Source organism: Protopterus annectens, chromosome 1.part2 (assembly GCF_019279795.1).
Source record: "Protopterus annectens isolate FY-2018-M chromosome 1.part2, PAN1.0, whole genome shotgun sequence".
Lineage (NCBI taxonomy): Eukaryota > Metazoa > Chordata > Ceratodontiformes > Protopteridae > Protopterus > Protopterus annectens.
Genome location: NC_056727.1, coordinates 320,895,944 through 320,922,488, shown reverse-complemented (window position 1 = coordinate 320,922,488; position 26,545 = coordinate 320,895,944).

Sequence of the window (26,545 nt, the reverse complement as noted above, 5' to 3'; positions counted from 1 at the left end):
TAATATGAGGATTTCAGTCTGTTCCTCTATTTTATACACACTTCTTCACTTTCATTTTTGCTAAGGGTTTGCAATTATGCTTAGAATTAGGAAGAGAGTGACAGCTAAATTATAAGGAAAAAGTTAATTTGCAGTCTGAGTTTCATCATTGACTAATTATTTTTCAGAGAAATGCTTTTATCTGAAATGAAGGCTTAATACAATAAATGTTAACTCAGTGGATGTTAAGATGCCACACAGGGAGTCCTTGTTATAGCATATGAAAACGTGTGCATTATATGTTATTAACAATGGTAATTCTGCAATCATCTGCTGTTTCACATTTAACAAGAAGACAGTTACACTGCAAAAAGATGGCTCATAAGACCTTGAAATACAAAGAGGAAAGCAATTTACATATTTAACATTAAAACAAGACATGGTTAAAGCATATACACTGCAGGCAACTTCAGTGTTTGCTATAAATCTTTGTCAACATCTTTAGGCAACTTCAATTTCTAAACTGCTTACTTCATATAGCCTTTGAATATATGCTCCCCTACAGTGAAATGATGTAAAAAGTAACAAATAACTTATGAAATTAAATCAATAAAGCAACAAAAAAGTTAAGACAGCATGAGTACATCAGATACTGACATCACTTTCAAAATATTGAGAAAGGCAGAGATCAAATTTGCAACCAATTGAGAAAATGCATTAGATACATACTAGCAGCAGGAACTCGTATGTAAAAAGAAGGCACTATTGGCATCCATTTAAATAAGATGAGATGGTGCCAATAATATTCATACTGGGTTTTGTATCACTTTAGTCCAAAGCACATAATCAAAATCCTCTGTTGATAAGAAATGCAAATACAAACTTTCCTCACCAGAAATATGCTGCTCCAAGAGATAAGTAAAACATACTAAGAGGATGAAACAGCTGAAAGAGCAAATGACTTGCTAGCAGTTCACTGAAAGTGAAAAACTATGTCTCTGTAAGCACTGTGCTGGAAAGGCAAACATAATTTCATTCTAACGAGCCATATCTACAGAGGTCAGAACATGCAAATAAAACACATAAGATAAAATTAAGATGCTAGGAGTAATCCCTCCATGCTACCAAAAAAGGGTAACAGGAGAGACATAAACCAAAGATTAAACTATGTTTTTTAATTCATGCAACCAAAACATCATAACAATAAGAATGTCAAATTTACAGCTCTTTTGAGTGTGTACCTTTAACTCCTAGTGGGTGTGGCTTGAGCCTTGAAAAAAATGAAGTTATCACCATACAATTCTAACAAATACTCATTGACAGAGGTCAAATAGCAATACAATTGTGTTTGCCATTATCTATGTTTCAAGATAAAATAGTCTGATACCTTGTATGTAGTATGGTTTTGTGATTATTAATGCAAATATGAACAAGCAATATTTGATGCGTAGAGGTGTAGTTGGACATAACTGTAGAAATGCCGGGAGGCGTACTCGGCTATAATGAGGTAGAAGAAGTGGTCGACGGATGGCATATTGTTAAAATCTTTGTCTCAGAAGTCCAAGGTTCAGTCTGAACCTCAAATCACTATGTGGAGTTTTACATATTCTTCTTGTGTTTAGGTTTTTCATATTTTCCTGGAATGTTGGTCCACCTAAAAATGCAGAATGTTTGCCAATATAAATATTATAATAACATTGCTCTGAAGGCTTGGTCATGGCTGAAATTATTCCAAGAAAGACCAGCTCAGTTATCTGCTTAAAAAAGTGGTTACAGGAATTCACTACTATGGCCTATATGCGTTTCACAGATCTAGAAAAAGACCTAAGATCATATTCCCTGGAATGTTTTGTGGAAGGTGTTGCAATAGTATGGTCTGTCAGGGTCATTGCTAACTACTAACCTGTCCATATCTTTGTGAATTGAGTTAAATACATTGAAGTTAGGTGTAAGAATCCACAAAGGTTGTGCCTTTTCTTTTTTCCTGTTTATGATTTTCATTGTCAGAATATTATAATATGGGTGAAGTCGAATAGTATCCATTGCAGTCGATCTCATCTTTATTATTTGTTGATCATACTGTCTTCTTGGTCTAAAGTGATTGTGATTTTTGGTATGAAGTATTGAGATTTGCTTCTGTTTGTGAAGTGATCGGGACAAAAACCTGGCATTTTCAACTCAGCAATCATAAGCCTGTCCTCATAAGACCGAATTGCTTTCTACAGGTGAGTGGGGAGCAGCTACTTTAAGTATAGGAGTTTATGTATTGGTGGGTTTTATTCATGAGAAATGGTAAAGAGGATTGAGAAATTGAAAAGCAGATGATTATAACAATGTTAGTGTTGCATATGCTGTCTCACACTGTGAGAGTAAACTGAGACCTAACATTATGAAAGTAACTTCTTATCATATCAGATCATACAGGCCTTCAGACTCACCTATAGTCACAAGCACTGGGTAGTGACTGAAAAGTTGAGATAATTGGTCTAAAAGAATGAAATAAGGATCCTTCACAGTGCTACTAGATTACTCTTTGTGACAGAGTGAGGAGTTCAGTTCTCTGGAAGGATCTTGCACAGACCCTACACTTTTGGATTGACAGTAGTCAGTTGAGATACATTGGATCAGTAGTATAGATTTTTGCTGGACAGCTCTTTTAGGAATTTTCAATGCATATTCCAATGGAAGGAGGCCATGCTACATTCCCACCACATAAAGGAGAGATTATTTCTCCTAGCTTTTCTGGGAATGTCTGGAAATCTAACAAGATAAGTTAGGATTATTGCTTAATTTATAGATATCAGTTCTGCCTTTCTTGCCCTGCTGCATCATTTCCCACTACAGGCAGTTTATAGGTTCATAGGTAAGTACTAGACTAGCTGCCCTTTGTGGGCCATTTAAATCCTAGCCAATTTCCCATTTTGTACTCGGAATAACCTATCCCTTTTGGTTATAAATTAGCCTTACCCATCCCATGGTTGATAATCATATATTAGCCATAATGAGAATAAGTGGGATCATACCTTAGATAATTTGAGGGTACCCATGCATGCCGTGCATGGGATAAAGCATGTAAGAGCTAACTCTGTCCATTAGTAGTATTGGGGACAGTCCTGTGGTAAAGTTTCTGTTTTCCATGCATAGATTTAATTTGCACTTGGAAATGGACAGCGATGAACTTTGTTTTATGTGTATAGGGAGTCTGTTCCAGAGCAGCAGTATACTCTGTGGGATATATCTATACCTCCAAACAATTATATTAATGTTGTAGAAGAGATTTAGATCCCTATACCAAGTATTCCTGATGCAGTTTGACTTGATGTGTAGTAAATCCATCAATAATGGGACAGAGAATCCCTTGTATGCCAGACACAGATTATCTATTAGCAGTCTATAAGATGCCAAGTATGGTGACAGGGCTTTGAGTCAGTACATGTAAACATGTTGTTTTGGCTTGTATCCCTTTAGTAAGGTATCTATGTGGGCATTTCAGTTGTTGCATGTGTCTGGACAGATATATGTCAAAGAGGGCATTATATTCAATGACTGGCCTAAGGAGGGCTGAGTAAAGGGGGGGCAATGATATACCTAGAGTGAAATACAATACCTTTGTTTATAAGCTGTGCAATATAGAAGGATTTCCATACAACAATAGACACATGTTGGTCAAATGTTAGGTCACTGTCCATATAAGTTCCCAAGTTATAACTCTCAACCTCTCACAGCACGAAATCTGGACAAAGCCGAAAATAATGGGAGACAAAGGTGTCAAAATAGGGACAGATTTTAAATATTGCTCCTATAAACTTAGATAGTTGCTAGAATAACAGGGTTTGAATTATTATGCATTTTCTGAAGGATGTGAAAGTCAAATGTCTGCCACTATTTATTATTATTTAGTGACGTCAATCTTAAGTGATTTGCATAAATACAGCTAATTAACAGACCAAAAATATGAGGCAAAAATCTGGACATTCTGTGAAAATCTGGGCAGTTGAGATATATGCCGCAAATTCTGAACAACTGGGTGAACTCTTATAAGCACAGTGTTAATGTGGTAGTTCCTTGGGGTAGATAACTTCCCAAAGGGTACAGTAATGCATTATTTGGCATTTAGTTTCAGGCCATGATTTTGACACCAGTTATTTATTTGAGACAAACATTCCTGCATAATGGCTACAGCATCTGGGGATTCAATGACTGTCCATAGCTTACCGTCATCTGCAAACATAGTGAGCCAGAACCCTTTGGTATTGGCTTTTACTTCAAAAAAGTAGATGCCAAACAAGCCATGGAGTCTAAACCAAAAAACTTATCACCTGTGTCTAATATATTTTTTTTCCAGGAAGACCTACAGGTAATGCAGTCTCGACAGAAAAAAATGTAAACAGAGCAGAAAGGAATATGTCTCCCATACTCATCTGCAATAAGAAAAAGAAAGCCTTCCTGTAAAAGAAACTAGGCAGCTAAGCCAGGCAGTAGTATGCAACTTATGGAAAGTGCTTTCATATAAGAAACTGAAAAAAAAAACAGCCAAGTATGCAGCTGCTGTGGTAATATTGTGTTACGGTAGAGACAGTCCTCCATTGTCAGTCTAATGTTAACTGGGTATGAAGGACATTACCCTCCGAGAGAGTCCCATTCAGTGGAGATGTGAAAAATAAAAGAAAGCAAAAGAAAGAAAGAAAAAGAAAGCACTCCTCAGTTATGAGCTGTAACTTAAAAGTATCAAAATGCTGTAAAATAAACTATAGGCCTGAAAAACGAGGATACAGTCAATCTATAGCCATTTCTTCAACTGCCAATAGATTGAAGAATTGTGCCACCTTTCAGCAACTGTGATATTTTCCCTTTTCTCCACAATTGTGAGACCTCAGACTAGATATATATAATTTTGGGGTGTGATGGAGCAGACATTTAAAGATTTGCAGAGAGGAGTTTTGGCAGACTTTTTTTCGATCTGAGGTCAAACAAACGTCCGTCAGTTGATTGACATGAAACTCAAATAATGTGCCAGTCATAAACAATGTTTTGTTGCTCTTAAGAAAGAGAAAAAAAATATTTAGTAAGCCTAGTGAAACAGAAGGAACATTCACTGAACAGGAATGTAAACTGCACAGAGTCAAATAATATGAGTGTTGCCACTTTGGATACTTAGCTAGAGATTGTCTTAAACTGCTTGATTCTCTGCAGGTTACTATGAATATGAATGTATCAGTCTGTGTATGATTTTATAATTGATTGTTTATGTGTGGAATTAGTATGGTAGAACGCAAACAGAATTTTGGTAATGTTGTATATAATAATAATGGTATACAATCCAGGCAAAGCAGCAGACACAACAGAACTGTGGGACAAGAAGTGAGAAATAATAAAAACAAGGAAACATCTCAAAAAGAATTAGAAACCCATAGATTATTTTTAGAAGCCAATATAGTATTGATAGTTGGAGGTCTAAAATGTTTTTGTCTGCCAAGATAGGCTAGGAGAATATGTATTAACTTAGGGACAAGAAGGAAGAACCCTAATCTTGTAATTTGAGGTAGATTGGCTGGCCATAGAACAGCAGGAGTTGACATGGTCACTCAGCTGGAAACCCATAAATCTCAGTTAGCAAGAATATATGATAATGTGAAAAGGTTAAGCTGTGTAGGATGGTTAAGCTTTTTATAGAAGGACTGGATTCAAGAGGAGTTAAGGTGGGGCCTATGCAAGAATCTTCTTGAAGGATCTTCAGAAAAAGCTTGAAAGGTCTTCAGAAAAGGAGATAAAGTAGTTCATTACTGTTCTGCATTAAAGATATTGCTAGGAGCCTTAACAAAAAATAAACTCTCTACAGATAATCCTTACCCTGGAATGCATCAACATATGCATTGTCATGAAGATCTGGTTCAAGTCCATTGAGAACATCCCATCAGTGCAAGGTTTCAATGCTTACACACTGGATCAGTTGTCTACAGTACAACTAGAGGCGACAAAATCCTGAATTTAGTTCTCACCAGCAGGTGACAGCTCTGTTCCTACCAGTTGTGACTTCCTCCCTAGTCAAACTGGACTGTAAATCAGTCTCATTCACAATAAGACTGCAACCAGGCACATCCTGCATTACCATTTCCTCTTTTAGAAAATATCCAGCATATCATGTGGAATTATATTACCCTCATTAACTGCACCACCTCATGTCTGTTATTACCATAATTTATCAGCTTCCGTCATTGTATGACCAGCTGCCAAGATTCCTTTAGCAACCATGGATTTTTTTAAGATTCCAGACAAAGTAATTTGTAAACTTCTACTAATCATTGACTTCTTTGTCTTTAAGATGCACAGCAGTTGGCCAAGTTCAAAAAATTCTGTGGAGATACCAGAATTTTTAGTACTGCCATTCCCATCACCATCAATCTTCTCAGCTTGCCTCTTGCCTCATTTATCAAATTTCTTTCCATTGTTTTCCTCAGCACCTTCTGATTCTCTTTTTATTGCATTGCCAGGCTCAGGCATAGCCAGGTAGGAAAATAGGAACAATGCTAGGAAAGTGATCACAAAGTCCATAATAGGCCTAGCCATACACACCTTTAAGTAATCACATTTAAAAGGTTTAGTCACCGTTCTTGTGTATTTATAGTGCCCACCTCCAAAATATCAATCAAGGCCATACATAATACTCCTGATGTAAATATGACTACCCATCCAATCATCAACACTAGTCTTAAAAGCTGACAAAGTAGTGCTTTGCTTGACCAGAAGGGGGAACTTATTCCAAAGGTTGGGAATACATTGATCTTGAAACCTATTCCTCCACTGAACCATGTTTATTTGTTGTTGTAAATATAGGTTTGTAGTATGGGTGGTTATACAACTACTGTTTTTGTAAAGAAATAGAAGGTCAAATGGGATTGGGTCTATCATGGCTGAAAACAATGGGACATACATCACCTTGGAGTAGCCAGTAGGCTACTGAGTATAAATAGCTTTGCACTTATCTATAAGGATAGTTGAAGGATTTAAGGCCTTTCTGTTTTTTTTTTGTTTGTAAAACATCACTGGAACCTTTCTATTTGAGCAATTTACTTGGATTTGTGTCTACTAAAGACTGCTTTGTATTCAACAGTGGTGCTGATAAGGAAAAAGTACAGTGCTAAGATGATTTCTTTGGATCTTGAAGATATTCCAATAGAATTTAACTAGGCAAAATAGAATGACTTCCTGACTATGGTGAGAACATAATGATCAAATGAGAAAGAGAGAATTCTCCATATAGTTACCCAGGTCTCTTACGACTATATCCATTTGAAGAGGTGTACCACTGATAACATATGAGGTGGTAAAAGCTTTTCTGCCTTTTGTTGCTGATATTCTGCACTTTTTTTGCATTTAGCCTAAGAAATATTTTCAGTACACCATGTATGCACATATTCTAGTCCATCTTGGAGCAACTTAGTATCAATGGATGAGCAGATAACAGTGCCCATTTGCAGTCATCAGCAAATTTGGTCAACCAGACTTCAGAGATACTGGTTTGGATGTCTGCAAAATAAATGCCAAAAAAAGAGCGGGACCAAGACTGATCCTTGCAATATGCTACTAGTCACAGTTTTACATTCAGACAGGAATCTGTTGGATAGCCATATTGCAATCCAGTAGACAATGTAAAAGTCTACATTCATTTTGTCAAACTTTTCAGTAATAGCAACATGGGGTGTAGTGTCAAAATCCTTTAACAGGGCAAGACAGACAATATGCACAGAGTGATCACTTTCCATGACCTCTGTAACCCTTTCAGATAGGTTTTCTGGGTGCAGGACCTGCCCTTCACATAACCAGATTGTTGTCCACTTCTGTGTAAATAAGCTGTATTTGTGCCCACTTCCATCCTCCAATCTGAAGAACAAAAGAAAAAAAAACTCCTCAGTAATGATAAGCAAGAAAAAAAACTTCTTTCCTTTAGAGTGTATTAAACTACTTGCTGCATTTATAGAAAGTAGACAGCTACAGTATATACCACACACTGAGCACTGCAGCACTTTAGTTTTTCCACAAAGAAAAAAAAGCTCTTTTGCTACTTTAAAATGTACAGTTTATACCATGTAGAGAGCACTATAGCACTTTAGTGTTGCCATAAATGCAATACCAGCACTTAGAAGCCAGTGTCACCAAAAAGCAATTGTGATTGGCCAATCACACCCCCTAACACTTTTTTCTCGGAGTGGCTACCTCCTTTCCCACCATAGCTGTGCTACTGCAAAATATGTCTGTTAACTAATAGCTAGATCATGGGACTGGAATGTATGACATTATAGCTGAGCTCACTGCATTGCTGAACATTATTCCTTAATTGACTGACATAACTGAAAAAAAAAATTGTAGTTTACTTTGGTATCAGTAACAACCTTAATTTCGTATTCTGCTTAACATTTTCTAATTGTGCTCTTAAGTTCCTTACTGGCACATTTTAGTGTCGCCCTAAGGAAGGGACTTGGTATTTCTTGGACATGATGTTACATGTAGATCACATGCTTCATCACCTAATTTAAAAAACAGCAAGATCAGACTATAATTATAGCAAATTATATTTAATATTATCATAACGTAGTGAATTAAAATAAAACATATCTGACAGACAATAACAAATGAGAATGGGAAAAATACAGCCAGTGAAGGTTTCACGCGGTCCCATCTAAGCAATCTTTGTGGTAAGAACAATTAATGATATGCACACAAAAGACTGATACCTAAACAAACAGAACATGTCTGGGACGATCAACCTAAACATTTCAAAGGAGCAGGAAAACAGGAATGTCAAAATATTAACTATGTAAATAACTACACACCTTTAGTGGGAAAGAAGTCAAGGAAGCAACATAATTATTCTTAGTAACATAGAAAATTGTAAGCAATGATGTACACTAATAGATAACATAGCCAGTTGAATGTGTCCTATACCGGAATGCCAAGTTAAAATTTGCAAATTAATTGCACCATTCATTTAAATTTATGTGATGTCACAGCCCCTGCAAGTATTATTGTCTGACAATGTGCCTTAAGAGACATGTAGGAGAGGCTTTTTGTTCCTCAGACACTGCATACAAGGCTGCTGCATTTGTAGAAAATTATATTATTTAGAGCTACATAATTCAATGTATTTGCTACAATAGCAATGTTCTGCAAACTGACATTAGTGAATCACTGTGATCTGCTTGGCTAGTGTCAACTTAGCAAGTGGGTTAGGCATGAACAAAATATGCAGGCATTTATTAGTAAAAATTAACTGTAAATTGTTGCAAACATTTAATGAGATGGCTTTTCTTAGTACATGATGATGATCTGTGACTAAATTCATTTCAGCAGCAAACTCTCTACTTTTGTATAATCTTTATCGACATGGTGGATCCTGTTGTCAGCAGTGCTAGATTCTAGTATGGAAGAAGCTTTGTTTTCTTTGTGTCAGAAGAGGGAAGAACTCTGAGATCATATAACATGTCATGTCTTTAATAAGCTTGTTTACCACATAGCTTGTAAAGGATTACATAAATATTTTTTCATCAGATGTATGGAGTTAAACTACTAAAATCTGATCAGAGGTACCCTTACAAATGTGTAGAGATGAAGTGCTATTTCCTGCATGGAAGAGTTTATACAATAACACCTTATTTGCTTTGTCATCATTAAAATGGATGTTACTGCCCCAAACCATTGGTAGAGGAAGATTATTTCTGTTAAAATATGTGAATGCGCTTAGCAGAGTCGTCTGAACTCCACATGACTGTGGCATCCTCTGCATACTGTACTAGAGAGACAATTCCAATGAGTCTTACTATTTTTTGATGAATTTTGAAAAGAGTAAATGTCACTCCAACAAGTCTTGGTGGAAACTCACATTTGTCAGCTATGTGCATGAGCATCTGCTCTACAACATAATGATTTGAGGTGTAGCTCCAAAAGCAGAAATGTTATTGATGAGTAACACCATCTGAAGTTAACTCTTCTCTGCAGGAGAGCATGGTCTTCCATGTTCAATGCTCAATTCCTAGCTCTTTTCAACCCCCTGCTACAAAGCCCGCTTTAGCGCGCTTTGGCGTGATTTAGCGCGCAGTTGCCCATAGAGCACCATCGGGCAGTGCCGGTTAAACAAGGTTAAACTATTTCTGGCTCTGTAAAGTCTGCTCTTCAATTTTTCCCTTAGAACTTCTCTACTTGCAATCTAAACAGTCTATTCTCTATCTCAAAAGCTCAGCACTTGCTCCTAAAGCATTTTTATATAGGTAAAGTACTTGTATACTAAACAAAGTACTACATTAGCCTAGAATCCCCTTGAGTACCCATTTCCCTATAGGTCCCTTCTGACTCAGTTACACAGCAAACTTTTTCACTTTTTCTAGCATGTCGAAGGGTCAGTTGCTAGCGTCCTCTCCTGTTCAGCTGGTGAATCTGGGCATCTTGAGGCAATGTTACAATTGCCTCATGTACACAGACAACCCACTCCTTCTCCCACAAAACACAAATACATGTGAGAGATGCAACTATATAGCCAAACTGGAGGCTGAGCTCTCTCAACTCAGGACTGGCAAGACCAGACAGGAGGAGAAGGAAACCACGCACACCACAAACCCAGTTTCACATAGAACTATCACAACTGCAAAACAAACACATAAACACACAAAGACATACTCGGAGGCACTGATCAAAAATCTACCAAAACTACAGAGGCCTCCAAAGCAGACACCCAAGCAACTGCCACCTCAAGACATAAGACATGCAACACATAGTTCTCAAAGTCAGTGTGCTAAACAGTCACAGCCCTTAAGGCCAAACACAATGCCAGACACACTTGTTATAGGTGACTCCATAGTCAGACACACTGACGTCCCACTCACCAGACTGAACAAGGAGAAGATCACAGTAAGCTGCCTGTCAGGCGCTAGAATCCGCCACATAACACAAGCACTCAGGTCACTCCACAGCAAGTACAAGTATGGCTCAGTCATTGTCCATGCCGGTGTGAACGACCTGAGACGTACCTCCCTGGACTACATGAAAAGAGACATAGAGGAGCTCTCAGATTATGTAGCCCAGGCCGGTATGACCCTGACCCTGAGCAGTATCCTACCCTCACCAAGAATGATGCCACAATACAGAGACAAAATGATCAGCTTTAATAATTGGCTTAATTACTGGTGTCATTCTAAGGGGATCCAATGTCTGTCTGCCTGGGATGATATGCTTGACAAGCCACGCTGCTTCGCAAGGGACGGCTTGCACCTGTCACCCATGGGCTTCTGGATATTGGCAAAGGCTCTTGCCACCCCCATAGTGCCTTTTTTAGGCAAGGCTCAAATGATAAACCTACCGCCCTAGAAAACAAAAATGGAGAAAAACTAAGGGTAATACTGCTCAATGCCAGAAGTCTAAACCTCAAGATGCACGCCCTTGAAGCCCTCCTCAGTATGGAGAACATCGATGTCTGTGCTGTGACTGAAACCTGGTTCAAGGCTCCTGAGAGCACCCCAGCACTATCAGGTTATACCTCATATCATGCGTTCTGGCCCCAAATTCCGGACCGAACCACAAAAGGAGGGAGAGTATCCATATTCATAAAGGATACCCACACCTCCAGGTTAGTGGCAACGCACAAAGCATCGTAGACCATCCAGGTGCAATTAACCATAGATAAAACTGCCCTACAATTTGTAACATGCTACAGACCACCTTCTCAAACTCAGGAAACCCACACAGCCTTCCTGAAGACACTGGAGAGTATGAATGTCTCTCCAAACACCATCATATTGGGTGACTTCAACTACCCAAACATAGACTGGGAACATTACTCAAGCCCCAACACCCTAGCCCAAAGGTTCCTGGAGTTCATAAACTCAAATGCTATGGAACAACTAGTCACCATTCCCACAAGAGGAGAAAATATACTAGACCTGATCATCACAAACATGGGGACAAAATGCTCCACACTGGAAGTATATCCCACATTGGTGAGATCAGACCATAAATTAATCTCACTGGAGATTCACATCCCGCCCCCACCCCCAGCAAAAAATACCACAGTGAAGAACTTCTCAAAAGCAAACTTCACACTTCTTAAGACTGGAGTGGTATCCTTCAAGGCCCCCGAGCCAGTGGAAACCACAACCCACGCTGCTGAAACCCTTACAAATGCCTTCTACGAGCACCTCCAGGAATGTATGGATCAAGCAATCCCTAATAAAATCAAGACCCTCTCCACCAAAGGCAGGCGCCCGGTCTGGTGGACCCCAGCCATAAACAAACTCTAGAACAAGAGGAGAAAGCTACTACATGACAGAGCAAAATCCCTAAAAGGGAAGGCATCTCTGATCAATACTAGCAAAAAACTATGATCACTCATAAAATCATCCAAGGCCAACTTTGAGAGAAAAATCGCTAATGATACAAAAGACAATCATAAGGCCTTCTTTAGCTATGTTAGAAACCTGGGTGGAAACTCCCAGATATGCTCAGAATTAGTCCAAAATGATAAAAAAATCACTGCACCCACAGACATTGCCAACATACTGGCAGACAGGTTCAGTGCAAATTTCTCCCCCCCCCCCCCAAAAGGAGAAATATCTATCCCACCAGAGTCTAGCCTCCCAAACATCTCAGATGCCCAGGTGAGAGCTGCTCTCTCTAAAGCAAAAAACACAGCATCAATGGGCCCGGACGGTGTCCCCGGCTGTGTGCTACACGAACTCAACGAGGAACTAAACCCACACATAAGGCTGCTGTTTAATCTTAGCCTTACTACAGGATACGTACCCAAAGAATGGCGTACGGCAACTGTGGTCCCACTCCACAAAGGCGGTGCTTCTACGGACCCTGGAAATTACCGCCCCATAAGCTTGACGAGCCTTGTCTGCAAAGCTATGGAGAGGATCATAATGGAACTCATAAATAAAGACATTGGGGACCTACAGACACTGGATCCTACCCAATTTGGCTTTGTCAAGGGCAGATCCTGTCTCTTGAACTTGGTCGACTTTTTCGAAACAGTCACTAAGGCCATTGATGAGGGTAAGGCAGTTCACACAGCCTACCTTGACCTAGCAAAAGCGTTTGACACAATACCCCACTCGGGAATCATAGAAAAGCTCACCAGCTTAGATGTAAACCCATATGTCACAAGATGGGTTGCAAACTGGCTCAAGGACAGAACACACAGGGTTAGAGTTTCTGGTGCCATGTCAGACTCTAAGCCGGTCACAAGTGGTGTCCCACAGGGCTCAGTCCTGGGCCCCCTCTTGTTCGGCATTTATTTTTCTGAAGTGCAGGCAAACATAGGGGGATTGTGGCTGACAAAATTTGCAGATGACTGCAAACTGGGCACCATAATTGACACTCCATCAGACACAGACATCCTCCAGAGAGGTCTCATAGAAATGGATAACTGCTGCCAGAGCCATGGCCTTAAGCTAAATGCCAAAAAATGTATAGTCATACCCTTTGGGAAAAACAAGGTAACCCCTAATTACCACATAGGTGGTAATCCATTAAACACGGAAGAAGTTATCAGGGACCTGGGGACCCAAGTTGACAGTAACCTCTCTTTGACACTCACATTGCCAAAGTGGTTAGGAAGACCTTCTACATTGCCCACCTGATCATGAATGGATTCACATCCAGATCAGGAGAGGTCATTGTACCCCTGTACTCTTCACTTATCAGACCAATGATTGAGTACAACGCCCCATTCGGAATGTACCTTACCCGACACCTGCAGCAGTTGGAAAGACCCCAAAAGTTCCTCACCAAAAGGATAAAGGGGCTCAAACATATGTCATACAATGCCCGACTGAAGAAACTCCAGCTCTATTCAGTCGCATACCGTCTGCTCAGAGGTGATCTGTGCCTGACATACAAGGCCATGTCCAACCCGGAATTAATGAACATGCTCCACCTCAAAAAATCCAAATCCACCAGAGCCACGAGAGCAAGAGACTTAAACCTCAACACGGATATAAATAGGACGTGCTGGAGGGACAGATTCATCACCCAGAAACTCCCTACACTATGGAACAGAATCCCAGTTCATGTGAGGCAGAGCCCCTCATTGACTCTGCTCAAGAGAAATCTTGATGAGTGGATGGGAGATTGTAGGTTTACCCCGGGAATCATCTCTGTATCACTGCTGGACAGAGGCACAGCAAACTAATGGGTATAGTATTCTCATCCTAAGGGGTGGTGAAAGCCACACACACTCTGGCTAGGCTTATAAATGCCCTATGGCCAAGGGCAGGTGCAAGGGGTGCACTTGCACCCCTGAATCGGCTGATTAGTTAATCTTCTCTTAGTTTAAAATTTAAAAAAAATATATTTTTTATTTTTAGGGCGTTCTTCTTTAAGAACGCCCTTCAAGTCCAGGCACAGATGCATGCTGACATCATCACTCAGTGCGCATACTTTCGGTTTGGAATGAAATGGACAGTTTCAGGTTTGTGAGCGGAACTGAAACAGACGGTTTCAGTTTTGCGATGGGTTTACCTTAGCTGCGACTGGAGGAGGACTGAAGATGGAGTCAGATCAGCGAGCAGTGAAACAGAGCTGTGGGTTTACTTTAGCTGAGGACTTCACGAGAGATAACAGGGACGCTTGTCAGTGTGAGTAAGGTGTGTGTGTGTCATACATCTAGAAGAAGAACCCAAAGATGGATCTTTATCCTGTTTTAGTAAAGGACAAATTGTGTATGTTTCCATGATGGATTTATGTTAAATGCAGTTTAGTCTCTGTAAATGTTTTCTGTAAGAGAGGTAAAACACTGTGAGGTAGTATTTTATTTAATGAATAAAGAAGTGATGCAGGCATTACTTGGAGCTTAATTTTCCTTCAACCTTTTATTTTGTGCCTTTATTTCTATTAACAAATGTTATATACTTTTTCTGTTTCCTTGTTTAAAAGGCATCAATTACTTTTTCATTTCTAAGCAACTGTTCTGCTCTTTAATTTTCTAATAGTGTTTTTTTCTTCCTCATCTGTACATTTCCTGTTACTACCGCCCAGTGCAGTTATCAAACCTAGAAATGTCTGCAATAGTGAAGAATTGACTTTCTTAATCTTAGAAACAGCATGTACACATGCTGTTTCTAGAGTCAAACAAGTTTACTATTAAATTCTTCACTTGCAGACATTCTAGGTTTGATAATTGCACTGGTATCATTTTCTTTAAGTATACCATTAAAGTTTCCTGTCATTATTATGTTTTCTTCCATATCTGAAGTAAAAATTTTTGGATACTTTCTAGAGAATTTAGCTCCAATTCCCAGAATCTAGTATGTTTGCTAAGGTTAATATTCTGTTTTGATATTGAACGGCATAGCAGTGCAATGTTTTGCATCATTGCCTCATAGCAAGAGGTTCTACAGCTTGATTCTTGGCTGTGGTGCCTTCTGTGCACAGTCTGCATGTCCTCCCTGCATTTGTGCGAGTTTCCTCTGGGTGCTCCTGTTTCCTACATTGTTACATTTGAATATCAGACTTCATATTCTTCAGAAAGTGTATGGTAACACAAAAGCTTTTATTATAGCAATTTTCTAAGTGTATAAGATGGTTATTTGAAATTTGTCCCCATTTTTGGGACTGTATTCCCCCATTATTTTCTTCATCCAGGTTTTGTGCTAAGGTTGAGAGCTATGGTAAGAACTGAATATGTTTGGGGGCTATATTCCCCCATTACTAGCTTTGTCCGGTTGTTTTTTTGCTAAGAGGTTGATAAGAGGTATGTTGAGAACTGAATTCACTGAATGTTTGGGGGCTGTATTCACCCATTATTGGCTTTGTTCAGGTGTTTTGTGCTAAGAGGTTGACAGCTGTGCTATGGTGAGAACTGGATTCACTAGATGGTAGCCATTTAAGTTTCCATCTTCCTCTTTCACAAAACAGCTTATTTGGCATAGTGGTATGTTGCTCTGTTTTGCACAAGGTCCCTGGGTTCAAGATGTGGCAGTGAAATGTATGGTGGTAACGCAGCATTTTATTCTAGCAACTTTCCAAAATTATACAAGCAATGTTTAAAATGTGTCCCTGGTTTTGGCCTTTTGTCCACCCCAATAAATTTTGGCTTTTCTAGATTTCTTGTGCTGCATAGTTCAGAGATAGAGCTGACTGTCACGTAGATTTTACAAGGAGGTGAGAGCTGCAGGGGAACAAAAGTTTAATGCTGTTTATGCTTAGTCTGCTTGCATTGTTAATAGCACAACAGGTTGCTTTTGATGCTCAAGGTTGTGGGTTCTACCCCACAGTAGTTAGATGCATTGCTGATGCTGTACTGTGTTATACAAGGGGTGGATGCTGCAGTCCTTTTTGGCAAAGATACCTAGTAACTATGAACCTGTTATCAGTTTGCTATCCATTCCCTATTGTGGTATTACTAGCTTATCATGTTTTAATACATGCAACATAGGCAATTTATTCTTCAAGGGCAAGTCATGACATATAAACTTGTTTGTTAGCAGCAATCTCTTTATTAGTTACAGATTTCTTTAATGTGGATTTTACTACTTCAGAGATTGTGCATATATACTGGTGGACTATAGAAGGTTGAGTAGACTTATTTATGATGTAAATGTTCGAATTGGGCAGTTTTGTCATTTGGTGTATGCATTTTGTTTCATTGTTTACTGGAAAAATGCTCAAAACAATACATTTAAAATGCCCTCTAACAAGTGTACTATATTGTACAAGGAATATAATGTAATGCAGTCAGGAAGGTGTATCAAAGAACATGTGTATGTTTCACGTTCAAGGTGCCTATGATTTTGAAAATAGCCCAAACTTAATCTTTATCTGCCACTGGCAAAATGTATTTTCTTTGAATGTGGGTTTCAATTCAATGCTGTTTCAATGCATGTGAGTTTCAAGGGCAGAGAAGTTTTAATGCTAAGTCTATTTTCATTGTGAGACTGCATTGCTTTGCTTAACAGATATTAGGGTTTGTGCTGTAAAATGCAAAATAAAACTTTCAAATGAAATCGAAATCATTGCAGAAGTAAGGCAGTATGCACATTACAGTGTTTATGGTAAATGGGGCAAAATAACCAAGGAATGGGATATTGGAATGGCTGCAGGGGGGGAGGCTCCATACCATGATTTTGTGAGGGGTAGCAAACTTAGACAGCCCGGTTGAACTATACCTCTCAGTTGTCCATATTTTTGCAGAATGAATTGATATTTGCTTCTTATTTTTGGTTTGTTCCTCATACAATGTGTGATTTTCTAGCAAGTAATTTAGGAATGAAGTCACTAAATGAGAGACATTGAGTTTCAGATGTCATAACCTTCAGAAAAATGTATGCTAATGCAAAACCTGTTCTATCACTTGTCTTAAGTTTATACAAGAGCAATTTTAGTAGTGTTTGTGTTCCCCAATATTTGACCCTGTCCAGATTTCCTGCATTAAGAGGTTGAGAGGTATGTGCAAATCGCTTTGTAGATGTAGGAATATCCAAACCTCTCCATTGCCCCCAATTTTGGCTCAAAATGTTGCTCTCCCCTAATAATCCCTCCTCAAAATGGCAATTTTGGAAGAAAACATGATTGAAGTCTCCTAGAATAATGGTATTGGCTTAATGCATAGGGACACCATATTAGTTAGGTAGGAGATATGGACTGATGGGGTACATAGAGGGGACCTATAGTTAGGTATGACACAGTAAGGAGTTTTGTTAATGCTAAGTTGGATGTAGAGGAATTCCACGTCATTATCTCACCTAGCAAGTCTGGAGATGAATTGTTCTTTAAGAATATGCAGATACCATCACCCTTTCATCTAAGCTGGTAGACCTGAACTTGTGGCAGGTATTGAAATCCTGCATTAAAGGAGTGCTGTCATCGGTCTTGAACCAGGTCTCTGTGATGAGCAGGTATTGAAATCCTGCATTAAAGGGGTGCTGTCATCGGTCTTGAACCAGGTCTCTGATGTTTTCCAGGAAGCAGTGCTTGTAAAGAGTGGACTTTTAGGTTAGCCTCTGAAAAGGAAACTGGTTATTTTCTAATTCATGTAGCTATAAAATTCAGTATAAAAACTGTAAAAGTTTCTGAATGCAAACACTATTTATTAAAGCAGCATTATGGTAGAGTAGTTCAGTACAGAGATTCAACTATATACATAGCCATGAGTTCCTTTATACCTTTCTGTCAAAACCAACACCATGGTCACACAGAGTTTACAGTTGTAACTTTGAAAAATCTGTTTTATGTATTTCTTGCACTAAGAAGTTGGTGTGTGTGTGTGTAGCATACCCTCAGCTGTCCAGGTTTTTGCAGAATGTCCAGATTTTTGCCCCATATTCCTTCTAAAAAGGATTGAAGTTGCTAAATAATGAGACATTTCAGTTTTAGACGTCATATCATTTAGGAAAATGCATACTAACACAAATCCTGTTACTCTTGTAATTTTCTAAGTTTATGAGAGCCATATTTATAATCCGTCCCTATTTATTTTAGGCTTTGTCCAGATTTCTTGCACTAAGGTTGAGGCCTTGAGGGTGTGGTATGTTTGTGAGAGAAAGTGAAATGCCCAAGTTAAGTTAGCAGGTGGAATTTATTTTCAAGTGCATTTTCAAGGAACTGTGAGTTTTAAGGAAGTGAAGTTTACTGCTGCTCATGCCAAGTCTGTTTACAATGTGCAACTGTTTTGTTTAGCAAATGGTATCTCTATTGTGGTATAAAGTTTTAAAGCTATGTTAGTAGCACCACAAGTAGAATATTTGCATCTTAATGTAGAGGCTTGAGGTTAGATTCCTACAGCATGTACATTTGTATGCTGCAGTCCTGAAGATGTCCTTCTTTGGATGAGATGCCTAATAACTATGAACCTGTTTTTCAGCTTGCCATCCATTTTCTATTGCAATATACCAGCTTACCATTTTTTTAATTTAACATAGGCAATTTATTTTTTGACAGCAGCAGGCACTGAATTTGTAGATGAAACACTGAAATATACAGTTGTTTTCTAGCAACAACATCTTCATTAGTTTCAGATATATTTAATGTGGAATTATTCAGATTACTTTTACTTTGGCAGAGACACTCAGACAAGTGTTGCTGTATAATATGGAATTATTCAGATTACTTTTACTTTGGCAGAGACACTCAGACAAGTGTTGCTGTATAATACAAGGGATATAATTCAATCAGGTAAATCAAATAACTTTTGCATGGCCCTAACAGTGTGCAAGGAGACTATTGCTTGAAAACAGTTCAAAGGTAAATAACCTGCCACTGGCCAGATGCATTTTCTTTGAATGTGGGTTTCAATGCTGTTTCATTGAATGTGAGTTTCAAAAGTAGAGAAGCTTTAATGCCAAGTCTGTTTTCATTGTAAGACTATTGCTTTGTTTAGGTTTATTAAATGTCTGTGTTTGGGCTATAATGTTTGAAATAAAAGTTGTAAATTAAATCCAACTGCCTGTAATCATTGTAGAATTAAAGCATAAAACAGTATGCACACAGATTTGAACAGTGTCTACAGCAAATGGGGAGAAATAGCCAAGTAATGGGACACTGGAATGGCTGTGTGGGCGGGGCTTGGGGTGGGTGGACTTGGGCGTGGCTATGTTGGCAGGGGGCGGGGAGAGCTATGTGGGTGGGGCTCGGGCTCCCTTGCCTATGGCAGATAGCCTAGTATGAACCTATGAACCTATGAACCTATGAAGATCTAGAAAAATTGTTGCTATGCAGTGAGCTTGATCTACTGTAGTAGTGATTTGATTGGTTAGCTGGCTAAGGCATAAGAGCACAGACTCCAGCTCTAAAGCCATGTTTTGTCAAAGATAGGTTGTCATGACTAGGATGGGATAAATGACCATGCACAACCTTTTCTAATTCTTTCACATGGCTCTTATTCTCTAAACCTTTGTTAAGGGGCTAATGCTTAGCAACACTCAACTGTCCCCTCTTGATCCCCCCCCAATAAATACTATAGACAGTTTAAATGGGCACTCTCTTAACCATACGTTGTTTTCCTATATCTCAGATTTCTAAGTTACTGCTGGTAATGCTACGCTGTTGTTTTTGGCTAAAAATAGGTAGTCATCATGAAAAAATTTGAAATGAGGCTCATTCATTCTTGCAGACCCCTCACACACCTCCATAACACCTCAGTTACTAAAATAAACTTTTGACCTATCTTTGTCTGTTTAGCACCACTGGCAGTCATAGGTAACTACAGTCAACCTTCATCCATTTCCAAAATTATTTCCCAGAATTGATTTTACGCATCTCTTACATAGTCCAAGTGGCCAATTTATGCCAGGACAAAGCTTTTATTTTTATATCAAAGAACACTAATTTCACCACCATGATTTTATCATTCTCTGACCACTGTATAAAAATCCACACTGTCCTATAGAAAGCATTGTTTAACCACTCCCTCATAAAACTGCATTATTCTTCATCAACTTCAATGCCCAGCACTCTCTAATGTCTAGGCATCATCCAGATGGCAATTATTTAGTGTCATCACTGATTAGGGGTATCAGCTTGGAATCCTCTGGGTTGTGTCTTATTTTTCCTTTATGCAATAGCCTTATCATAGACTTCACCAAAGATTCAGATATTGTTTACCCCTTCAGTCCCCTACTAAGTATCTCCTTTTGTGGATTGTATCTTCATTTGTTACAGTCTTATAAAAATCTGTAGAAAACCCACCTCCTGCTGCCTTCTTCCCTTATGGCAGCTAAATGTGTAAATGACATCTTCTACAGCTACATTTCTGACCAGTATCCTCATCTCATTTTTGCCATTCCCTGTCATCTCCATTCTCTTATCATACCAGTGCTACTCTTCTCTCTCTCCCCCTCATTCTGTCTTTTCTTGGTCTTTCACTTCTATTCAGCTCTTCATAATGTACTAAAGATAAGTCAGACATTTTCTTGCTCCTACTTAAAATTCACCAAGGTGTATTATTAACCTCTGCTATTCTCACTCTCCTTGTTTTTTCGTTCAGAATCAAAGAAAAAATTTTATTTGACTTATCCCAATTCTACCTTTCTACCATCTCATTTCCTATCTATGACATAACTTCTTCTTCTTTCGGCTTTTCCCGGTTAGGGGTCACCACTGCGGATCACCTTGTATGCTCATGATTGGCAGTGGAGTTTTACAGTGTCAAGTTGCCAGCCTGGTGCCCAACCTTCCACAGAAGGCACACACTCACACCTAGGGCCAATTTAGAGTGTCCAATCCACCTGCAGCATGTCTTTGGGAGGAAACCCATGTGACCACAGAGAGGACATGCAGACTCCGCACAGAAGGCACCCCAGCTGAGGATTGAACCAGAGAACCGCTTGCTGTGAGGCGGCAATGCTAACCACTGCACCACTGTGGCCGCCCCTCCTATTTATGACATAACTAAAGACTGTAAGTGGCATGGGCATTTTGTAATTATAGAATGCCTTACTTCCCTTTCCATATATTCACTTGGCTTGATCCTTTGCAGCATCCTTAGTGTGTTCATCAGCCCCACAACCTGTTTATCTGTAGGCCTCATCCTTCCTCCAGCAGTACCTGTCAAATTTCCTGTCAATGCTGTTTTACTTCTGTTTCACTGATTTGTTTTGTGCTGCCATTTCATTCATCCATGTTTTCTGGCAATACTTCAGTAGCCACATTTGTTGCCCTATCATTAGATTTTCCCCACTACCATTTCAATTAAGTAAAAATTCAAATAGAAAAAAGGAAACATGTTGTACTTTGCGTAATGGTGAGGAAACATTAATTAGGATTTTTACCAAATGTAATACAATTAGAGGATATTGGAAAGGAATCAATGCAGATTTAGGAAATGTTTAGTTAGAGAAGCAGTACACTGGGGATATTTATCTAGCAAAGGAGGAGGTAAGGCGCTATGACATTTTAATGATGTCACTCATATGGGGAATTTGCTTGGAGTTAAGCACAGAATTACTGCACAATAAGTAACAGAATTTTAAAAAAATGGTGATGTTCACGGGAAAAAAGACAACAAGGAGGGATGGCCTTTCTTGAAAAAGAAAGAAAAGTAAAGGAGGATTTTATCCTTTTATCTGTATAAGTTTTTAATCATTTGTTGCATATGTGCAAATCAGCTTGTTTATTCTTTGTAACTCTGAATTATAGAACAGTTTGTATAAGTGCTATGGGATTGCTTACATCCACATGAGCTACCACTGACTCAGGCTGATAAGACCTCAGTTAAATGTTAAATACAAAAAACAGAACTTGAATGCTCCCTTTCCCCAGACATGCATATGATGCACTATGTCAGTATTGGAAAAATGAGCAAATCAATCACTTGAAGTGTGAACAGAACCGTACTCTGTTTATCTTCTGCCTTTAAAGACAAATGTGCTACCAGTTACTGCACTGACATTACATTAACAGAAGTCTGAAAATTAATAAAATTCCAGAGTAACGTTACAGTCTCCTTTAAAAACATTGCTGAACTCAATAGTATGTAGCATAAATAATCCTAAATATATTTTTAACAGATTTTGAGTAAACTACCACAAAATCTGTGAAATCTATCTTCCATGAAACTTAAAAAAAAATACCTGTTTCATTTAGAACAAATCATAAAGTATTAAATCAAGAAAAAAAATGGACTGGCTGCATTGTATAGTATATCAGCTACCTTTCAGTGGAGTATAAGGAAAACATGTCATCAAAGAATATGACATATCAAAGAAAGAGCTGGCAGCATGCACAACTGAAATAAAAAATACACCCATTGATTCATTAAAGGGCCAAGCAACAGCTATGCAGAGCATGCTAAAAAGGCCCTGCTCTCATGCTGTGCCAGTTTACGATTCAGAGACATGTTAGCTGCTACTATGAGTTAAGACCTCATTATTGGCTAATTTGCATGTCTGTGAGTTACATTTACTACCATGATGTGCACATCTTTGCTGATCTGCATAGCATGTTAGTAAACTGCTGCTCATGTAGGCACTGGCATTCTATCAAGTCATTTCAGACACTCATACACACACACACACACACACACACACACACACACACACACACACACACACGCACACAACATGAACATACACACACAAACACACACTCACACACATGCACACAACATGAACATACACACACCACATCCCTATACCTTTCCCCAACTGTCTGCCTTCCTATGGTTTCCTTCCTGCATCTATCTCTTATAGTCAATGGATCCCCCAATCTCTGTACTGCTGTTGATGCCATTACACCAATAACATTTAAGAGTAATCCCTGGTAGTCTAATATATCCTCCCGCCCACCCCTAATCCCCATACTGCTGCTGCTGTTGCCCTTACAGCACTTACATCTAAGAGTAACCCTGGTAGTGTAGTGTATCCCTGCTCCTCCAATGCCCATACTACAGTGGGTACTGTTATGGCACGTGTATCCCTGATGTCTATTGCTTCCCCCCACCCACAACTCCAATTGTGCTGTCAGTGCCATTACAACACCTACTCTAAGACTACTCTCTGGTTTGTAGTAGTCCTCACCCCACCCCCGATCCCTGTTGTGCTTTTAGTGCTGTTATAGCACTTGCTTTAAGAGCATTCCCTGGTATCCAGTGATCACCCCATCTGTGATCCTCATTATACTGTTGGTGCCATTAAAGATGCTTGCATGAAGATTACAAACTGGCAGTCTAGTGGTTTCACCTCCCCCATATCCCAGTACCTTGGTCATGGCAGATGGGTGAACATGATCTTTTGACCATGTTTAATACTGCTATATGGTGGAGAAAGCCATACTGATCTACATGGTGAAGTGATTTCTTGAATTACATGGCCATGTAGATGCCTTTCTGGAGGTGTTCTGGGGGAGACAGCAGATGGCTAATTAGCATATACCTCTCCCTTGGACTGCCTCATTAGAATTCAGCATGGCCATGGGGACAGCTTTATGTGGTGCGGCATGTCTTCATGCTAGAGCACCATGCAGCACTGTTTTAGGGCTGTTGCTGAAAGGGAAAAGGTACTGCAATATGTACAGAGGTATTCTCATTGCAGAACTATTTAAATGAAATTACTTATAATTAAGCTTATTCAAATAATAAAAATGAAGAATAATAAAAATTAATATCAGCCTTTGAATGTGATCTTCCTACATGTCTAGTATGTACTTCCAGAATGGATGTCCTATAAATAATGCACACCATGCCACAGAGCACACAATTGCATGGAAGGTAGCATAGGCAATTGACACAAGCTGCTGGACAAAATATAGGGAAAAAAAACATGAACAACATGATCCAATATGAGATGCATTCACATGGATATTCAAAGTGAAACCCTGCTAAGTGGAAAGTCTATAGCACCAAAATAGCAATGAATAATGTGAAGTGAAGAAAAATTAACAACAATGGAAAACAGGGCTGCATATTCCACCAACGTCTTGTCTATAGCATAATACTTTGAACATGAAACCTAAATAAAGGCAAATTTACCACATAAACACCAACTAAATAAATACCTACACAATTAACAAGCACAGTATGGAAATTCACACTAAAATAAAGCATACGCTCCAGCACACATTCTAAAATAAGAATCACTAAAAGGTTTACCTTCATAATGCCGATCACAATATGGTCAACCCCACTTCCGCGAATACCGAAGTGCAACCGTCCAAAACGTCGAACACCACATATCCGAACGGCAAAATCTCACCCCCTTTTTGACCCAAGGTAGCACTGGTGTGGAGGTGTGGCGCGGCCGGAAATGTCAAAACTCAACATTTATTCGACATTTTAAAAGTTTTGCAGTTCTGGTTTCATTGAAACAGTTTGATGATGTGGCCGGTCGATCATATGTGATCGGCAATATGAAAGTAAACCTCATTTAAACCTCACTAAAATGCACTTTTGATGAATTAATAAAATTACAGCTATGTTTTAATGAAGTGCAATTCTGTGATTATAGACTCACAAAATATTATGACCCGTGTTGAATGTTATTCATTCTACTAGGGTGTGCTAACAAAAATGTATGTGATCAATAGCTCCACTTCCTCCAACACCCCACAACCACCTCTGGGCCAAATCAATACCATACATTTCACACTTAAGTCTGTTCCTACCTCTACTATCCAAAATCTTCTAGCCAAACTCAAACCACCCACCCTTGCAGCCGATAACCTTCCTGCCGAATACCTCCAAATTGCATTCACAGCTATAGCCTATCCCATTTCACTTTTAGTAAATAGATCCATCACCGAACACACTATTCACTCCTGTGGAAAACCTCATATACCATAACACTCCACAAAGCTGGCCCCTCCCTAGACCTTTCCAACTATCGACCAATTGCAATTCTCTCACCCCTCTCTAAGATCCTAGAAAGATGTAGTCATCACCAGTTCCTCTCCTTTCTCCTCACCAACAACCTTCTCTCCTCAACCCAACACGGATTTTGTCCATCCCACAGCACCACTACTGCCCTACTCAAATTCACCAGTGCTATAAACTCCCACAGGAATCTAGGTAAATTTGTCTCAGCTACCTTCCTAAATTTATTCAAGGCATTCGACACAGTCTCACATAATAAACTACTGTCTTGTCTCTCTGTCCTCAACCTTAACAACCCCATCCCACTCTGGTTTAAAAGCTATTTAGATAACTACCAACAATCCCTTAAATGGCTCCCAACTCATACTAAATCCCAAGAAAACACAACTAATGCTATTCCACTCTACTAAAACGAGCAGCCTTACCGTCTCTATACTCTCCACCAGCAAAACCCAAATCACCCGTCACTGAGGCTAAACTCCTAGGAGTTACAGCTGACCAGCAACTCAAATTCACAAAGCACATATCAGCACTAAAGTCCACAAAAAGCTAGGCTCCCTCTATCACTGTAAATGTTATCTAACCACCGAATCTCGAATTGCAATAGCCAGGACCCACCTCATATCTACTCTGCTTTATGCATCCCCAGTTCTAACTAATCTTTACAAAACTAACCTTAATAAACTTTCCATCTGTTACAACAAAATTGCTAGATTCACTACAAATGCCAAATGACGATCCCACCACTGTCTTTCCCTACAAGCCTTGCACTGGCTTGAATTTCCAACCTATTAAGGTGCTATCAACTCAGCCTAGCTCATCTAATTCTGTACTATCCCAACAAAACTCCTGACCTGACTGGCATGCTGAACTTCTACAATTCAAATAGACAACTTCAGTCCTCCTACAAAGCCTTAATTGAAACCATCACATGCAAAAACAACTCTGGGGAATCAGTATTTGACCATGAAATAGTAAAAATATGGAACAACTTTCCCCTGACCTCAGACTACAAAACTCCACACCCTTCTTTAAAAGCCTACTTAAACCATATCTCTTCACCAACCATCTATGCAACTGTAATTGACCCCCTGAAGCCTTGTCCACTTATTATTTCTACACCCCATCTGTCCTGGACAATACAAACACTATCTAACTATACCTATCCATGTGTGAGCAATAACCTATATATGAGTGTATGTACGTGTGTGTGTGTGTGTGTGTGTGTGTGTGTGTGTGTGTGTGTATATATATATATATATATATATATATATATAT